Source organism: Sceloporus undulatus, chromosome 2 (genome assembly GCF_019175285.1).
Source record: "Sceloporus undulatus isolate JIND9_A2432 ecotype Alabama chromosome 2, SceUnd_v1.1, whole genome shotgun sequence".
NCBI classification, from domain to species: Eukaryota; Metazoa; Chordata; class Lepidosauria; order Squamata; family Phrynosomatidae; genus Sceloporus; species Sceloporus undulatus.
Window position 1 is genome coordinate 182,193,679 of NC_056523.1, and position 19,754 is coordinate 182,213,432.

The window sequence follows — 19,754 nt, forward strand, 5'->3', positions numbered from 1 at the left end:
GAATTTTTGAAAGGTAGGATCAGAATTAGAATTGTAAGCAAATTAGAATCAGAAGATTTTGCTTGAGAATTTTTGTCATCCTCTCCCCATGATTTTGTTTCTACCAGATGTGCTCTAGACTGTAATTCCCATCATCCTGGCCAGTATACCCATCAGCCACATTGACTGAGGGTTACTGGAGGAGTAGCCCAACACATCTAGCAATATGCCAGGTTGGGAAGGCCTGTTCTTCAGTAATTCCTACGTGGTGATTATTCATGTGAATTATGCAGTTAGATTAAAAAGAAAACCATTCTCTGGTTAAAAATGGAGGAAACCAATGGCTTCCAGCAGGCAAAAGAACCAGGGTTGAATTTCTCTCTGAGATTTCTTATGCACAATTGGGCCATAATATTAAATCAATTCTAGACTTTTTGATTAACTGAAAAGCTACCTGGAAACTCAACTAAAAAGCTACATGGTGGCTCCGTAATGTATTGAAGAGATGCCGCCATGCTGGGCATTTTGGATGCCTCCTGAATCCTCCCCCCCTTCACCTATTTTGATTTATCCACTTACTTTTAAAGCCAGCAGCACTGCAGACAGGCTGAGTATCTGACAGACAAGCTGCCATTAATTACTCTCTGGGGTGAAGAATGCAGCCCCTTCCCTCAAAACAGGAGTTGGGAAGCTGTCTGCTCAAATATAAACTGTTCTTGTATGAAGATGCCCTTGAGGCCTCATTTGCTTGGTAATGGCTATGAAATGTTTTGCAATGGAGTGCCCCAAGAGATGCTCCCCCTCCCTGCAATTGCTATTTGGACTGTGGACCACTTTCTAACTCTGCCTACTCCTGGCTGTGCTGGTGTTTTGTTTCAAGAGCTCTTGCCGTAGGAACCATTCCAAAATGTGATTTCCCCCCTGCAATCTGAAATGATGCAGTGCAGTTTTGTTACCTCAGACTCTACTTGCATGTTCCCATTTCATCCTGCTGCAAGTATAGACCAGGAATGTTCCGTTGTTGTTGTTGTGTACCTTCAAGTCATTTCTGACTTATGGCGACCTTAAGGCAAATCTCCCATGGGTTTTTCTTGGTAAGATTTGTTCAGAGGAGGTTTGCCATTGCCTTGCCCTGAGGCTGAGAGCATGTGACTTGCCTGAGGTCACCCAGTGAGTTTCATGGATGAGTGGGGAACTGATCCCTGGTCTCCAGATTTTCAGTCCAGCACTCAAACTACTATGCCACACTGGCTCTCCATGTATCCATTCTACACTGTTAATGTATCTGTACTATACCATTATACCACTCTCATACTACTTTAAAGGTCATGGCTCCATACTATGGAATTTTGGGATTTGGGATATTTAGGGCATTCTCTGCTAGGAGGCTCAGGTGCTGCAGTGTGTGTTATAGAATTTGCTATCTGAGAATTCCAAGTACCTCACCAAACTACAAATACCAGAATGCAATACAATAGGCCCATGGCCATTAAAGTGGAATAAAAAAGCTTTTATTATTGTGCCGTGTGGATGTACATCAGGCCTAAAAGGTTAAGCCAAAACCAAGATTTTACCCTTCAGGATATCTAAATCTAATTTTATAGAAACTTTGCCAACTTTATCATCCCACATCAGTCTGTGCATTTAGAAACCTGAATTTACTGCATTCCCAGGGAAAATAATGCTGTTGTTGCCTGACTGAATAAGAAAGGTCTGCTGTGATATGATCCCTTTAAAGAAAAGGTGGGCAACAGTTGGCCCGCCATTACATTTTTCCTCTCACCAGCCCTGGTCAGTATAGTCAATGCTGAAGGATCACAGCATTAGTGGTGGGTGCAGTCCAACAACATCTGGATGGCCACACATTTCCCATATTTGCCTTAAGATGTTTCCTGCTACACCCTGAAGCTGCCTCTGCACTGTAAAATTAATGCAGTTTGATACTACTTTAACTGCCATGGCTCAATGCTATAGAATCCTGGGACTTGTAGTTTTGTGAGATATTTAGCCTTCTCTGGCAGAGAACCCTGGTGCTACCAGAAACTAGAAATCCCAGAATTCCTTAGCATTGAGCCCTGGTAGTTAAAGCAGTGTCAAACTGGATTAGTTCTGCAGTGTGGCAGCAGCCTGAAAGGACTTTTCAGTTCAGGTAAGTACAGAGCAATGTTCAAGGCAATTATCTGCAGCTTTACTGAAACAAAGTAGGTATAAACATGATATTTTGTGCATTACCAGAATTTTTAAACAGGGTTAACCCAAAGAATATTGCTGCTTGACAGTGACCATGTCCATATTTCTTGAGAAGTGGACAAGCACCAAGAACATGCAGATTTCCATATACGAATATATATACATGCAGATATAATTCCTAGTTATTTCAGTTTCACTGAAGGCAAGACAACTTCCCTTTCAAACCACCCTAAATACAGTCTTCTGTTAATTTCTGTCTCATCTCAAGGTCACCCCAAATGTTCTTCTCCAGTTAGTTCAGCCCCAATCCTGCTCAAAGTCAATTCCCCTTCTTCATTTAATTGTCCCATTCATCATTGTATCCTCCCTTGAATTAAATTCAAAATAAATGGAGTGAAAAAACTAAGATGGTGATCACTTAAATTATGATTGCAGCATGGAGAGAGAATTAATAGGCGTTAGAGTCTTCTCAGTCATCTGGAGCTAAAGACTATCTAGGAGTTACTAGAAAGTCACCTCTCCTTCTATCAGACCTTTCTTCAGAAAGGTTTAATTTGAGAGTTGACCTAGAGACCACCGTGCAAATCCCCACTTAGCCATGGAAGCTCACTGGACAGTGTTGGATAAGTCATATTCTCTCAGCCTCCAAGGAAATTGGAGTGGCTTCCTATTCAGTTGTTTGCTTTCAAAGCATATTGGAAGCGTAGTGTTGCTCCTTCTAGAAATGTAGTCGCTGTTGTAGCCAAAGGATGTAGTTTAAGAACTGCTCGTAAACTAGAGCTCAACAGATAGGTAAATCAAATATATTGAAAGTAGAATGAATTTCCAAAATAAATAAATAAATAAAAGAAATCTGACAGTGGTGACTTTATACACCAATCTTTCCGACGCAATGGTATGGTTTGTTCAGTTACTTAGCTTTAAGTACATTTACATTTCCTCCCTTGTTGTTCTTCTTCCAAGATGTTCAGAAGGTTGACAGGCATTGCCAGAGATGTGGCACTTGCTCACACAGTGCATTATTATATAATGGAATTCACTGCCAACATAATGGCGATTACCCAGATACATGGTGGATTTGTCCCAAAATAGAACCACCATATTCAGAAGTAGCATCTTTCTGAATGCCAGATTCTCTGGATAAAGAATGGGGAAGGTTGCTGTCTTCAGACCTTGTGTGTGGCTGATTGGAGCCATCCAACTACCCACAGTTGCAGACAGCATGCTAGGCTGGGTAGGCTTTTGGTTCTATCCTGAATTACCCTTATGAACTGCTGCCACTTTTGTCTTGCTTCACCTTCATTCCTCCTTCCTTGTAATGTCTTGTTGAACCAAATGCATGATTGGATAGTCCTGGCAGCTTCCATATCAATGGAAATCACTATGGGGTTTAGTCCAAATGGTAGGAAAGCTACTCAAGTGCTAAGCCTTATTCACAAAATAAACTCAGTACCCTGACTAAATTTTGAGCAAAGACCTAGAATGGATTATCCACTCCACTGATATGAGAGACAGCAGCCACTGTCACAAGTTGCCCTCAAATGTTCACATGGCCTGCTAAATTGAGTTCTTGGGTGTATTTGTTGTTGTTGAAATGGTGGGTTGTTAAAAGCAATGCTGGGAGTAGGTGGGAAGAAAAAGAAATGTCCAGAATGGCTTGTTAGCTATTTCCCATAGACCCAGCACCTCTGATTTCAGCTACAGCCTTGTGAAAGCCCAGCTACCAAAGCTGGTAGGAGAGCAAACATGGATCCTTGCCAACATCAAGTCATATTGCATTGTTCAGAACAGAGAAAACGTAATTACTTAATAATTTGGCTTGTGGTTGTTGTTTTTTCGACACGTTTCTATCTCATTGGAGGGGTAAGGCAGTGTCCCTTTTGACCCACAAAATTTACTGTTTGAGCTTAGGATCAATCACTCCAAAGCTAAACTACCTCACAGGGTTGTTATGAGCATAAAAGAGAGGAATATGTATGACACTCTTGAGATTCATGGAGGGTGAATGAGATAAAAATGAGATAGGTAGACAACCAGACTGGTCAAACTTTTTCTCTCCTAGATGTAGGAGGGACATGAAATGGGAAATGATGAACTAATGGAAACAGGCAGACCAGATTGTACCACAAAATTGCCATCAAATATGGTTGCCAGGTTTTATTTTCAGAAACTCTCACACCTCTGGCCTCTGATCCTTTGGGAGAAATAATGTTTTATTCCTCTTCTCTAATAGAATTTAAGGTAAGTGCCTCTAAGCATGTATAGCCTTCTTGTTTTCTTTTATATGGAAAAAGGGAAAGAATTAGTAACAACAAAAGCATTAAACATACTTCCCCCAACATTAAATTTTCATTTGTAGCAACTGTAAAGAAGGATGAGATTCTGATTAGTTTGCAACCCTAATGCTAAAAGGCTGTCTGAATATACAGTTTAGTTTTAATTGAGACTTCCCCTTTCCCTTCTAAAACAAGCCTGTTTTTCTAACCCCTCACTCCTCTGTGAGAACAGCATGCCCAACTCCTTCTCCCCCATCCAGCCTGTGTTTGCTGGCAGGAGATGTTTCTGCAATATAAATGATAGATTGCTCTTTACAGGCAAAAATAGCCGAGTGTGGAGTGTCCAATGGGGGCCGCAGAGCTGGACGTTTGAAGGCTGCCTGCATATGTCAAAGCTCATATTTTTTTCCTCCTGTGGTTGCCTTAAATGGTTTCCGTGGGTTTCTCCTTTTATCTTTCTCAGCTGCTGCAAACATTTTCCCCATCCCTACCACCAGCAACAGCTAAAAAACTATTGGGGATCAAGTCCCACCTCCCAAAAAGGTAGTCTTTCTGAGAATTAACACAACTTTTAAAGAAGATTAAGAAACCTTGCCTTTCCAGCAGTGACAGACAGCTAGTGATGTTGCTAGCAAGTACCTGGTGGATTAGGCTTTGGCTAGTGTTATTGTATTCCTCCTGGACTGAAAGGATGAAACCTGATGCTTTTTCTGAACATTGAGGTCCAAAAGACCTCATGGCAGAGGTTCTTCAGGTCCAGCGTTCTCACATGCATGGCCCCATCTTAAGGTAAGAAGTGGGAACATTTGAGTTTTGAAGGTCTGAAGTTCTGGGACTCAAGGATGGTGTGTTAGTGTTTTGTTTGTTTGTTTTAGTTTTATGTATTATTTACACTTGTCACAATACTTTGTTCCATTGTGTGGTGTACATGACTCCCATTCTCCCACTATTCTTCTCACAACAGCACTGTAGGGTAGGTCAGGTTAAGAGAGAGAAGGATTGGTCCAGGGTTGCCGGATGAGTTTTGTGGCTCAGTGGAGATTAGAAGTAGTTGCTCCTTACTCTCAGCCCAGCACTTTTAACCATGACACGACACTGACTATTCTTCTACTTCCGGGTTTAAACTAGAGATGCAAGTGCACTATAGAAATAATGCAGTTTGACATAACTTTAATTGCCATGCCTATATCCTACAGAACCCTGGGATTTGTAGTTTTGTGAGGCACCAGAATGCTTTTGCAGAAAAGGCTAAAGACTTTGTAAAAGTGCAAATCCCAGGATTCCATAGGATGGAGCTACAGCACTTAAAGTGGTGTCAAACTGCATTTCTGCAGTGTAGATGCATCCTAGCTAGAGCCAACATGGTATAGCTCTTTGAGCATTGGACTGTGATTCTGGAGACTAAAGTTTGATTCCCCACTCAACCAGAAAACTGCATGATAGGTTCACTTTAGGGTTGCTGTAAGTCAGAAACCATTTGAAGGCACACACACAACAACAGCAAAGCTTTACAAACCAAGTTTTGTGTTGCTCATTCATTTACGCTACAATGTATAAGATTATCAGATGGGGTGAAAAGCCAGGGGAAAAAAGGCATACTCCAGGCAAGGTTGCACAATTGTGCTGAAATTTTCAGACACATTGTGCTTATCCAGGACTTAACCCATGAAGATCCAGGGATGCTCCAGCAACAAACCATTCATGGGGAAGTCCCAGGAATGGCTTTTTTGCTGGAGCATTCTTGGATCTTCATGGGTTTAGTCCTGAATAAGCACAACGATGTTCAAAAATCTTCAGTGTGATCACACAACTTTGCTGGGAGTATGCCTTTTTCTTCCTCAATTCCCCCCCCCCCCCATCTGATAATCTTTGTATTTTTGAGTGTAGTTCCATCAATATTTACCTTAGAATTTTCTAATCATTCCAGTGATACTGCCAAAAGCAACAACGAGTCTTGTGATACCATGCAGACTTGAGATTTATGGCATCAACTTTTAATGGGGTTGACTCAAGTTTATTTTGGTGAGGGGGCACCATGGATTACTTTAGTAGGAAGCCAGGTTCCCTAAATGGGTCCAGTTTGTCACTGGTGTCATCATGGCCTATATGCTTGATGCAAAGTTTGGAAGTATGACTGTTTGGACCATAACTCACAGTATCCTCTTTTCTGGCCAGTCTGGCTGGGGGATTCTGGCAGCTGCAATTAAAAAAAAAACAACTTTTCCCACCGCTGAACTGTTCATGTTATTTCTGTATATGATCTGCACCACTTTTGAAAATAGGTGGGGAACATGCCCCCCACCACCAAATGTTAACAAATTACTACTTCCATTGTGCCTCATCATTGGCTTGGCTTACTAGAGCTTTTGGAGTCCATATGCTCCCCATTCCTGGCCCAAGAGGAGAAGGCAATGCAAATTGTTGAAATGCTGGATGGTTAAAAACTCTGCTGGGAGCGGGTGGGAAGAAACAGGACTTTCCAAAATTGCTTGTTAGTGATTTTTTATGAAATCTGGTTTCAGCTGAAGCTCTGTGAAAGCCCAGTTCTCACAGCTGGTAGGAGAGCAAATATGGATTCCAGCCAAAACAAAGTCATGTCTTCAGAACAGAGAACTTTTGCAGTGGTAGCAGATGGGAAGAAAAGGGAGTTTCCAAGACTATTTATTTATTAATTTGATTTCTGTGCCACCTTTCTCCCAGAAAGGGACCCAAGGCAGCTCACAAATAAAAATTGTAACAAACATATTACAATCAAACAATTAAAAACATCAGCTAAAAACAATATAAAATTACAAATATTAAAACCACATTAAAACCACAATAAGTACCCACCCCATATAACAAACACCCCACATAAAAGCCATCCCATGATTACACATTAAAAGCTTGTGTGAACAAAACCATTTTCACTTGCCAACAAAAGGCAAGCAGGGAGGGAGCTAGCTTTGCTTCTCATGGAAGGGCATTCCAGAGGGTGAGAACAGCCACCGAGAAGGCGCTCTCTCATGTCCTTACCAGGTGAGCCTGTGATGGTGGTGGTAGGACTGAGATAAAGCCATCCCTGGGAATCTTAGGGCTCTAGCAGGTTCAAATGGGGAGATACAGTTTCTCAAATAGTCTGGACCTAAGCTGTGTAGGGCTTTATAGGTCATGACCAGCACTTTGAATTGTGCCCGGAAACAAACCGGTAGCCAGTGAAATTGTTTCAATAAGGGAGTTATATGCTCCCTATAACTGGCCCCAGTCAACATTCTTGCGGCATTTTGTACCTGCTGAAGTTTCGTAACAGTTTCCAAAGGTAGCCCCATGTAGAGTGCGTTACTGTAGTCAAAATGGGATTCACTTAAAACCAGCACCTCTGATTTTAGAGGAAGCCCAGTGAAAGTTGCTCCTGTTCCTTTCCCTTACTCCAGGCACTGCTAGTACACCTGGCAGAGAGCAGGCCAACTAGCATCAAGGACAGTGGTAAACAGTGGGAAGAGCATGGGTAGGAGTCTTGGGTGTGTGTCAACAGTGGGCACCCAACAGGAGGAGGGGCCTTATGATTCTGACTACTTAGCCTGGCTTCTTTGGGTACAAGCCCACTTTTGTGGGCTTTATCTATTTGATAGTGTGTGTGCATTGCACCAAAATGTATTAGCTTTCTAAGGGGACTTGTTCTTATCCTTTACCTTCTGCAGCCTAGAGCCTTTTATAGAGTCAAATAATAAACACTCGCTGTTGTGGGATAACAGCCGTAGGGGATGGTTCATGGTGATTATCTGCAAGCAGCATAGTTGGCAGGGCCTGGGCTCATGATGACTCTGGCCTTGTTCCTCAGTGGACAGACCATCCTTGAGAATTCCAGCCTTTGGCTTCATTCCTGGGGAAAGAGATTGATGCTAGTGTGAATCATATCAGTATTTTGCCCCCCCCCTTTAAAAAAAAACTTTAATCTAAACTGGTAAATCAACCTATCTTCAAGACATTTCCTATCTTGGAATTGCTTTCAGAATTTTGGGTTTTCCAAACTCTTCTGTTCAAAACAACGCATATGTAAAGGAACAGCATTGTGACATTATTGATGAAGAATTATTGAGTGTGTACATTTTCACTTTATAATTTCAGACCTACACTTTGATACTTTTTAAAAATAAAATAAGCTAATTGGTCAAAATTAGATGGAACATAATTTTGAATAGATATATAAATAGTGAAAGGAATCCAAATATATTCTTGCTTATTTGGGTCCAAATAAAATAGGTTACTTCAAATTGTACTCAGCAGGGGCCTTCTTTGGAGTAGTTCTGTACAGACCTGTGCTATTGTTTACCCAATTACTGTACTTATTATTAAATACTTCAGACACTACACAGAACTACAATTTCCAGAATTCTGTAGTATGGAGGCAGGGCAGTTAAAATGGTGTCAAACTGGATTATTCCTTCAGCACAGATGCAGTCTTTTATCTTAAGAAAAAGTGTTTGTTTAAACCTTCACCAAATGCATAAGGAAGTCTTTCTAATACAATCATTTTTTAAATTCAGCATGTACCTTATCTTTATTGTATCAAAGGTAACCATGCTAACCAAATCTTAAATTATGGCCTTCTTGTTCCAAAAGTCTCACATTTCTAAGCACTATCCTTTCTTTCAACCATATAAAACAACAGGTTTCATAATAGTGTTCATGACAAGCACAATTGGATCACTGTATTGTATATCTGTAGTCTCAGGTTATCTGATGTGGGGGACCAGCAATTTTTGGTTTGTAAATGTGTCATAGACTGGTTCTATATTTGTGCCTATTGTTTACAACTATTGCTTCCTTTCCTGAAAACTCTGAGACTAGCAGCTTGTGGGGTAGCATTGGTCTACGGGCTACTCCATTGAGTAGCACTGGTCTAGTCTAATTTGTACTACTGTTTTTTCAGCAAAATTCAATGATTAAACCAGTTTTCCTATATAGTACTGGGTCCTAGATGATGCTGGACAATAGCTTCTGTTCCACCAGTCTAACTAGTAATCAGTCTCCTCAGTTAGGACTATAGAAATACATCTAGGAGCAATCTCAGTTTCAGTCTACCCCCGACAGAAAATGGAGAAGCAGTTGCAGAGGGCTCCTATTTCACATGGTGGTGAATCCACTCTGTTTCAGCCTGAACTTTAAAGTACCTCTGTAAGGAACTGAACCCTATCTCAAAAAGATATTCTGCACCTTGTGTATCTCTTTTAAAGTTCAGGCTTCACCACCCAATTGGCACCAGAGCAACTATCTCCTCCTCCTCCTGGAGCAAGTTGTAGGGGCAACCTGTAGTCCTCCAGATCTTGTTGGACCCACTCAGAGTCTTCATTCAAATGGAAGAGCAGGAGAAAGAGGAGATCTGGAGTGGATTCATTCCTCTACTGACAAGGGAACTGCCAATTACCATTAAGTCCAACAAGATCTGAAGGGCTACAGTTTGCCCCTACCCTTGCTCTTGTTGCCACCAGATTTTAAAACAGCCTGATACAGTCTCCTTCTCCTAAAAGAAAACAGTCAAACATCCAGCCCTCCCCTCTGCAATCCAAAAATGGTTCAGTCCAGAAGGGTTTTTTTTAACCATGGAATGACATTTTGTGTTTATTGTCTCTCAGTTGTGGAATATCCTGACCCCCACAGAGTCAACTAGTCTGGAAATATCCTAAACTTTTTGGTTAGCATTCAGTAGCCAGGGAAAGGATGAAGAAAGGGTGGAAGTTTTCAGCGTCTGTAATGATTTATCATTCCCGTTGCTTTGATATACTGCTGTGTTCCATAAGGCAGTCAGTTGATTTAAAGGACTTCAGTTGTTGAGTAGTAAGATGATCCAAGCTACGTTTGCTGATTTATAATATACATTTGCCCCTTCATAGAATGTGACACATTATCCTAAGAGTACAAATCCATGTGTTGATTTTTAGTGGGAGTGAAGCTTCAACAAGTGTATGCTTGTGATTTTTTTTCATGTGTGAAAGCAGATCTTTTGGCTCTCTGTTGACTTTATGTACTCCGGTTCTGTGCCCTAGTGAAGTATTGCTTTTGGCATCATTAAAAATAAATAAATCTGTTTCTTTTCTTTCTTGGAAATATTGACATCATCACTGTTTCCACTGATGACAATTACACTGAGGGCAAATGAAGTTAATTGAGGGCAATGCTTTCAGCATTGCATTTCCCTCCCTTGGAATGGCATCACTATTGTTGCTTGAATGTGTGCGAGAGAGAAGTGTGGCACCATACTGCTTTGTCAATTTTGCCTCAGCCCTATAGTGAAGTCACAGTCTATTTCCCCCTCATTCTAGAATACTTTACTCCTTGCGAGATCCTTTCATCCTGCTCCTTCCTTTTGATCTACACATCTATATACAGAACAGTTTACTTAGCTTCTATTATGTCTTAAATTTAAGGAAGTGTGGATAGTTATTTCAATTCTGAGATTGACTACAGGCCAGAATCCTGTTGGGGACCTAAATATTTGTAAGCGGACTTGTGACTGCAGGGATTACAGTTGGGCAGTTCCATAACATCTCTATTCAGTAAGGGGCTGCTATTATCTTATTACGCAGCAGAGTTGGCAAAGTGACCAATGTACTTTGGGAGTGAGACTGGTGCACAACAGGACCTGATGAGCATCACACACGTACTGATGCACATCAATATAGCCTGATGACCATTGTGACATTATTGCTGATGTCCTGTTACACATCTTCACAATTCAATAACAGGGCTTCTTAGTGCCTCTGCTATGTATCTAAGTATATATGTATAAAGCTTCATGACATAAACTTTGGTAAGAGGACTCTAGACAATTTTTCTCTCTCCCCCCCCCCCCCCCCCCCAATAATTTCTGTCTCTGACAAGCGTTTCAGATGCCTTTGGGTCCTGAGATTCCTGGAGTGGGAGAATATGATTGCATATTCTTGCTTATTTTTGTTCCTTTTTAAAAAATTCAAACCCCATCTAGCCAAAAGGCACTCATGTTGGCTGGCAATAATGAAATACAATTCATTTTTGATGAAAAACATAACAGAAAAGCAAATACATTTAAAAGCATTGATAGACTTAGTCATGGATTCTATTGGTTAGTCCCAACTAGAGTGGATATGTTGAATCAGTTGTTGAATATTATAGCAGTAGCAGTAGCATTTACGTTTCTATACCACTTTATAGTATTGAGCACTCTTTAAATGATTTACAGTGTATTAGCCAATTGCCACCATCAAGCTGGGTACTCATTTTACTGACCTATGAAAAAATGGAAGGTTGAGTCAACCTGCAGCCCTGCAGGATGAAATTTACAATGTTTTGACTGCAGTACTGGCATCTAACCACTGTGCCACCAGGGATCTAAATACTGAATATTGAGTCAACATTTAGGTAAACCCAGTGGGCTTACACGAGGTGGTATTAAGAACAGGCTCTAGGCTATGGTAAAATCATAGAATCATAGTTGAAAGAGACCATAAGGGCCATCCAGCTCAACCCCCTGCCATGCAGGAACTCACCATCAGAGCACCCCCAACAGATGGCCCTGCTACCTCATAGAATCATAGAATCTTAGAATCGTAGAGTTGGAAGAGACCACAAGGGCCATCCAGTCCAACCCCCTGCCATGCAGGAAATCTCAATCAAAGCATCCCCAACAGATGGCCGTCCAGCCTCTGTTTAAAAACCTACAAAGGAGACTCTACCACTCTCTGAGGGAGTGTGTTCCACAGCTCTTACTGTCAGGAAAGTCCTCTTAATATTTAGGTGGCATCTCTTTTCCTGTAGCTTGCATTCATTGTTCCAGGTCCCATTCTCTGGAGTTATTAAACATTAAAAACATTAAACATCATTAAAGGATTATTATTATACAAAAAGCACAGCAAATTATTAAAAGCCCACCTCATTCCATTTCCAAAAGCCAGGCGGCACAAGAATGTTTTCTGTTACAGGTGGAAGGAAAGCAAACAGAGAGTCATCTTGCTCTCCCTGGGGACAGAGTTCCAAAGACTGGTAGCAGCCACCATCTTCTAAATGCCATCTTTTCAGATATTTCAAGATGGTTATCATGTCATTTATCACTCTTCTTTTCTCTAAGCTAAAAATATCCATCTCTCTTCTCTTCTCCAAGTTAAACATACCTAGGGTTGCCATAAGTGAGGACCTCCAAACCGGGACGAATGTAGGACAAATGCAGGACAACATTTTCAAATGTAGGACACATTTTTAAAAATGGAGGACACACAAAAAATTGAGGCTTTTTAAAGAAATGTTAATATAATGCATCTTTCTTAGGCATGATCAAAATGGAGGACATTTTAACATTATTCATAGACAGATCACGGAAAGGTACTTCCCTTTCTGGCCACCCCCCTCTCCCCATTCCAAACAGCACATTTGAGCTTTATTTTAACATTGCCTCTTGCATATTTCAGAGGCTTATTTCACAACCAAACCCTTTGGTCAAGGGACTTTGGTTTTTCTTCATTTTGACTTATTTTGTCTGTATTCCTCCCCACTAAATAAAGGAGACATGAAATGGAGTTAATGGGTACAAGTTGTTAAACAAAAAAGTCTTGTGAGACTCTGTAGGCAAGAGGTGCACCATGTTAAGAACTGCATTAAGCACACTTAGGCTGCTGCCACACTGCTTTCACTCTCATCACTCCATCCTATGGAATCCTGGGATTTGTAGTTTGTTGTGGTGCCAAGGCTGGGCTTTGAAATCTCAGGCATAAGAGAGGAAAAAGGCTTGGGCTGCATCTACACTGGAGAAATCATCTGGTTTGAGACCACTTTACCTGCCTCGGCTGAATGCTATGGAATTCTGGGTTTGTTCCAGCACCACAGCAGAATGGCAGTTAACCCCTGGAAAGCTCTCTGAACTAGGTGACCAATGCCCTCACCCCAAAATGTAGGGCACCCAATGGCCAAAAATAAAAGCTAAAAACACCCATGTAATTATAAATCCATGCTTCTTAGCCATGAGCCAAATGGAGGACATTTTGAAATTTGACAGAAGAGGACATGTCCTGGAAAAGGAGGAGGATGCCTGGTCCCCTTGTCTCTGGTCCAAAATACACTGCAGAAATAAAACAATGCTGGACTAAAATGCCCAGAGTTCCTCACCAAAACTGCATCCACACTGAGGAAAGAATCCAGTTCGAGAGTGACTTAACTGTCCTGGGTTAGTGCTGGGGAATGCTGGGAATTGTAGTACATTGTGGCCCCAGAGCTATCTCTGACAGGGAGTCCCATAACCCTCCAAACGTAGTTGAACTGCAGTGCCCAGAATTCCTCCCCAGGTGCATCCACACTGAGGAAATGGTCCAGTTTGAGACTGCTCAGTGCTGGGGAATCCTGGGAATTGTAGTCTATTGTGGCCTCAGAGCCATCACTGACAGAGAAGTCTCAATGTCTCCCAAACACTAGCATTCCCAGGATTCCCTAGCACTGAGTTAAAGCAGTCTCAAAGTGGGTTATTATTCCTGCAGTGTGTGTGAGAGGTATAAAAGCTAGGACTGGATTCATTTGGAGGATCTCTGTGTCCAAAACACACTGCTTGGACTGCCAGGGCTCAGTGCTATGGAATCCTGGGAATTGTAGTTTATTGTGGCACCAGAGCTCTCTGACAGAGAAGGCCAAATGCCTCACAGACCCCAGAATTCCAGAGCATTGAGCTTTGGCAGTTAAAGGGGTCTCAAAGTGCGGGAGGGGGGGGAGAAAAGCCAGGGAGTGTGAATGAGAAGCTCATCTTGGCTGTGACTACTCTGAGAGGAGGAGGAGGAGGAGGAGGAGGGAGGGAGGGAGCCAAGGGAAGTGGCCAGGACCATCAGCCTCCTCTCTTCCACCGAAGACTGCTGGCAAGAGGCTCTGCCCCCAGGCAACGCCTCCTCTGTGGACCATTCAGCTTCCTTTTGTCAAAAGAGCTCTGGTGCCACAAGAAACTACAATTCCCAGAATCCCATAGCACTGAGCCATGGATGTTTAAGGGGGGGTCAAACTATTTCTGCAGCCTTTTGCTACCCCAAAGCCTTCTATTATTTACCAGCAACTTGCAAGGCAAAAGCTCTTCCTTTACCAAGCCATTGAAAACCAACCCAAATGGAGGGCTGACTGCTTCTTTCCCATTGGTCAGCTTCGGGAGAAATGTGCATATTACAAGGAAAGGTGTTTAGGACCTCAAAAACGATCCTGTGATAAAGAATTACAACAATACTGAGTGGTAGACATTTAAAAGATGAGGCATTTAGACTCCCAGTGAAACATGAACCATTTATGGCCTTTTTTTCTTTTCTCACTGTAACCTGGAAAGTAAGGCCTCTTGCAGGGTATATATACCAAGAGGGCTGGCAATAGCTCTGAGTGGCAGATGTCTTGAAGACCTGCTCTCTAGGCTAAGCCAGGCAGGGAGGCGGGGAGGGTGACACACAGCCATGGAGAGGGGTGGAGCTGCCTCCAGGGCCTTGCTAGTGGGGGAGGTCCCGGGGAGGGGCCAAACCGGGGTGGGACCATGTGGCCCCGCCCCAAACTGGGAAAGTCCCGCCCCCAGGTGGGATATGGCAACCCTAAACATACCCAACTCCCTCAGTTGTTCCTTATAAGACTTGGCTTCCAACTCTTTGGTTGTCTTGGTTGGTCTTCTCTGGATACCTTCCAGCTTGTCAATATTCTTGTTGAAATGTGGTTCCCAGGACTGGATACAGCTAGGCTTTGATTGATTTTTTTTTAAAAGCCTTGTCTTCTAGGCAAAGGGGCAATGGGGGTGGCAGTGGAGGGGGGAGCTAAGTCTTCCCTTGGCAGGGAGTTCAGAAATCTTGTTTAGAAGCTTAACTTTGTTCCTGTGGCAAGATGAATGGGAGATCAGGGCTGAGCTTGAATAGAGAGATGGAGACTGCAAGGCAGCAGCAGCTCTAGCCCCCCCCCCCCTTTTAGTTCCTTGGGAGAACAATGTAGCTGATCACAATCGTGACTGGTGCCCACACAAGGTGACTGCTGCAGGAGTGTGACAAGTACATGGACCCTGGTAGGCGTGGGGAGGAATGAACAGCTCATTAGGAACACAAAGACAACTCTCTTTCTTATCGCAAGCATGTTTGTTGGGTGAGTGCTGAAAGCCAAATTTCTTCTAGTTACTTAGTAACACTACAGGGAGGGAATTTCAGTTGCCATAACAATCTACCAAACTTGGGGCTTTGCAGTGCATCTGGGACTCAGTCAACTTTTCTCTCTCTCTTCCATAACCAGTGTCCCTAGAAACAGAGGAATCCTTGGGAAAGGTGGGAAACAGGGTGGAAAGAATTTAGGAAGTATGCTATGAGTAGGAATCATGATGTCCTTCCTTAGACACTTCTTTGCAAAAGCAGATAGGCTAGATTAACATTTTACTTAGTAAGGTTGCCAGGCTAAAAACTGGAGAGGGCTTCTGTATTTTTAAGTTGTGTAGAATAAGGAATTGCAGCAGGTGCTGCTTGTTACCTGGTAGCATGAGAAGCAGCACCTGCAGAAATGTCCTTTCCTACACAATAATTAAAGTTACACTCTGGTGAAACTACCTAGGCTTTCTGCAGCTGGACCTGAGTACTACTAATGAGGTGTTACAAACGGCCGCTTTGCAGCGGTCTGCTGGTGCTGCTCATTGCTCCACAAGGGAGTCGCAGCATACAAACCGCGCGATTCCCTTGCGGAGCAAAAAAGAAGCTCCAAAATGGAGCTTCTTCCTGCGGCGCCGTTATGACGTCGCGAGGCGCCCATGGTGCACCCGCGACGTCATAACCGCCATGACCCATCTGGATGCTATGCGTCGAAGACGTAAACATGGCGGTGGCCGTGTGGAACGGCCGCCGCCATTTGTCACGGACTGAGTCCGTGATAGGGAAAGGGGCATCTAGAAGAGACACCCCTTTTTTAAAATGGGACATCCTGAGGATGTCCGAAATGGCGGTCTATAACCCGCCCATGTGTCAATCTTAAATTTCCAACCTGATTTTCCATTTATCAGACTTCCCATCTCCTATTTGAACAATATACAGACATATCTCAGACGTTAACAAGGCCTCTGAGAAAGAAGCTTCTTCTAACAAAGTCTTTTAATGGCTGCCAAGCCTCACTTTTCCTCCTTGCCCTCTATCTAGCCAGATTTTAAAAAGCAGCATCAGCATTTGAAGGAGGGCTGGAGAAACACAAACTTTTGGGTTACCAAAGCATGTCTTTAGTTAACAATACAATAAGGTTTGAGTGGAGAAAGAGAAGAATTCTGCTCTAGCCAATCCAACTGGAGTCATGTGTGCCTGCAAATAGTGACTGCCTTTGGAACACCTTACAGAGCACATGTGAATAGCAAAACAGAGAGAAAGATAAGAGCAGATAAGCCTCACCAGTCCCCCCAGCATGTTATAAAAGCAGAGACAGGGATGTAGCCGGGGGGGGGGGGGGGTGGGGGTCCAGACCCCCCCCCCCCTCAGAAAAAAAAAGGGTGGGTGCTGCTGCGCCGCCGCTCTCCACCCCCCTTATAGTGGTGGCGCCACTTAGGCCCCCCCCCCCCCTTCCTAAAATCCTAGCTACGTCCCTGGCAGAGATCTATATGTTCGGCCACCAAAATGGTAATTATTAGAAAAGTGGGGCCTGGTGAAAGAAAAGAAGATATACCTGGATGCATTTTGGAAGAAGCCTTAAAATGGTAAAGATGTATTGCCTAGGAACACATCTGCTTTGGAGATAACTGCACTACACTCTTATAGTACTGCCATTCCACTTTTTACTTTGTTAACCAAGGTATACTTGTCTTGTGAGCACCTTTACTTGATGCGGAATGTGTCGTGTTCAGTGTCTTCATATGGGCTTTGTGACGCAGCCCCCTTTCTATGCCTTGAGGTTACCTTTTACATCTTAACACATAGAAGTCTCCTCATCATTGACACTTGCTCAGCATCCATCCTTTATACACCTTCCCTAAATCTATAAGGGCCAGGGTCCCAAGTGTCCTCTCCTTATAAGTTCAGTATCTTACGTAGCATGCTTGTATATGTTTATATGGTTTAGAATTCACTCAGAGGCTTCTGTTATAACAGAATAAACATTGATTTTATTGAATAACATTTAGCAAGAATGTAGCTTAGATATAATAGTTCAAAGGTGCTGTGGTTACATTAATATAACAGTAGCAAGCATTTCACAGTTTCCTCTCACATTCAGTATGCTTCTTTCATTCCCTTCAACGCCTTTCAACTCTCTTAAACTCCCACTCAACTGCTACTCAGTTGACACTCAACTCAACTGAACTCCACCGTCAGTCATCCTACCCTTTATATCTACTCCTTCCGCGGTAGCCCCTCCTCACAGTCAGTTTGAACCGTGATTGGCTGTCAATGTTAAAATTTTGGGTTTTTGTGAAAAAAAGCCCCAAATAGGAGAGATTGTTTAATCTCATCAGCAGAGTTAACTCAGCAGAATATATGTGAGCAGGAAACTAGGTCCACCATGTTTCTGCCACCCCCACTAATGAACCAACATGATGGTTTTAGTTAGAGTAATATAAAAGGGTAAATTTACTTACAAAATCATGTGTATGCATATACATAGGCCAAGCTTCACGTTGCAAAGAAATAAAATGAGGTAGAAAGAAGTTCACATGCTTTTGGAGAAAGTTTCCTATCAGCATGCTAGGGACATCATGATTCTCTGGATAAGAACAAAGAGATAATGGAGATTCTCAAGGGGCAAATGGTAAGGTGTGCTCTTAGAAAACAGGAAATGAGGGTGGGGCTGTTAGTAAGCAGTAAACTACCATAGATATGCACCTATATTCTTAGAAGGTCTCAGCATGCAAAGTTGCTATAGCCAACATTCAGGAAACCAAGTCTGCCCAATGACTCCGTCACAGGCTTGTTCCATGCGACACCACTGGGGCTCACTCCTCAGTAACATCACCAGGGGCTCTCCATAGGTTCTATGACCCTGGAGTCCTGGACAGCATAAACAATGGTGGAAATTCAGGGAATTGCAGTGAAACCACACCTGGAAGGTGATGTGATTCCCACCCATGATGTATGCTTAATGGAATGTGGCTTCAGTTTCCACTCAACCAACACAGATTCCCTCATTCCTGGGTCCGAAGGTTCATGCCCACCATGTATTATTTTCTGTTGCCAATCTTTCTCTGCCAACAAAAGAAACAGGCACATGCACCTCTTGGCTTCTTAACTGGTCCACTCATGACTTGTGAGGGAGACCGAGTTTTCATGCTCTCTTCTTTCCTGAATTTGGAATTTCAGCTACTCCAATGTTGTCAGCAAAAGAAGTGATAATATCAAGCTTTTGTGAAACATGCATTTGCTTTGGGGATCTGGACCTATCCATATGTTTCTGACATACAGCTTTTTTAATTTCTAGATTGCTGGAGAAGGAGATGGAAACTTAATGTATAGGACATGCACAGTCATTATGATTAAGCTAAAGCCTAGCTTACCTAGCTACAGCTGTTGAAATTCCTTTTGAACTAACACTGGGATGAGAAGGAAATAGTTGGTCCAGCTAGGGTTGCCAGGTCAGGAACACCCAGGCCCTAAGATTTTAGGGGCATAACTTCAGTGGTTTATACAATGGTAAAATGTTGACATCCTTTCCACCACTGCCAAAAGCACCAGATAGATAGCCTTGTTCTGTACAGAGTTTACAAGACATAGAAGATTGCTTGTATGTTTAGGTGTCTGTGAGTTGTGGCAGAATCTAGCATACTTGCACAAAGCAGATTAACGTTCCCAACCTCTGCTTTATATACACATACTCTACTCATCTGTGAGTTCACACAGATTTGAATGATGGGGGTTGTAATTTCAAAATGCAAACTTTCCCAACCTCTGCTATACCACATACATACAATGTTCCAAACTGAGAGTTTTGTGCACATGATGTTAGGAGCTGTAGTCCAACAGCAGAAACCTCCAAGCTCTACTTTAGTTCCCAGCTAGTGGGACTGCTGCTACTTCTTCCCCTTCACCTATTTATTTATATCCCAGTCTGGAGATCAGGCAGCTGACAACCATTTAAAGGAGTCATAGTTAAAAATATACCAAATTGTTGTATATTTTTGGCTTTAGCTCATGGTGATTCTGTGAATGAGACCCTTCTGTTCTTAACTTCACTGCTCAGATCCTGCAGTCTCATGTCAATGGCCTCTGTGACTGAGTCAATCGATCTAGTATGTGGTCTTCCTCTTTTTCTACTGCCCTTTACCTTTCCTAACATTCTTATCTTTTCTAATGTGTCATGCCTTCTCCTGTTGTGGTCAAAACATCACAGCCTTAATTTAGTCATCTTGGCTTC

General features: G+C 42.6%; 1 protein-coding gene across 4 annotated transcripts in view; it reads left to right on the forward strand.

The window, feature by feature from the left end:
- PDE1B (phosphodiesterase 1B) overlaps positions 1-19,754 on the forward strand; it is a 167,281-nt gene that overhangs the window by 92,636 nt on the left and 54,891 nt on the right. The window contains exon 1 of one of the 4 annotated variants that reach the window (XM_042452566.1): positions 5,216-5,234. The exons of the other annotated variants lie outside the window; for them this stretch is intronic. The gene's annotated coding sequence lies outside the window, so the exon portion shown is untranslated. Of the gene's footprint in view, positions 1-5,215; positions 5,235-19,754 lie in introns of those variants that run through there. 4 annotated transcript variants of the gene reach the window in all.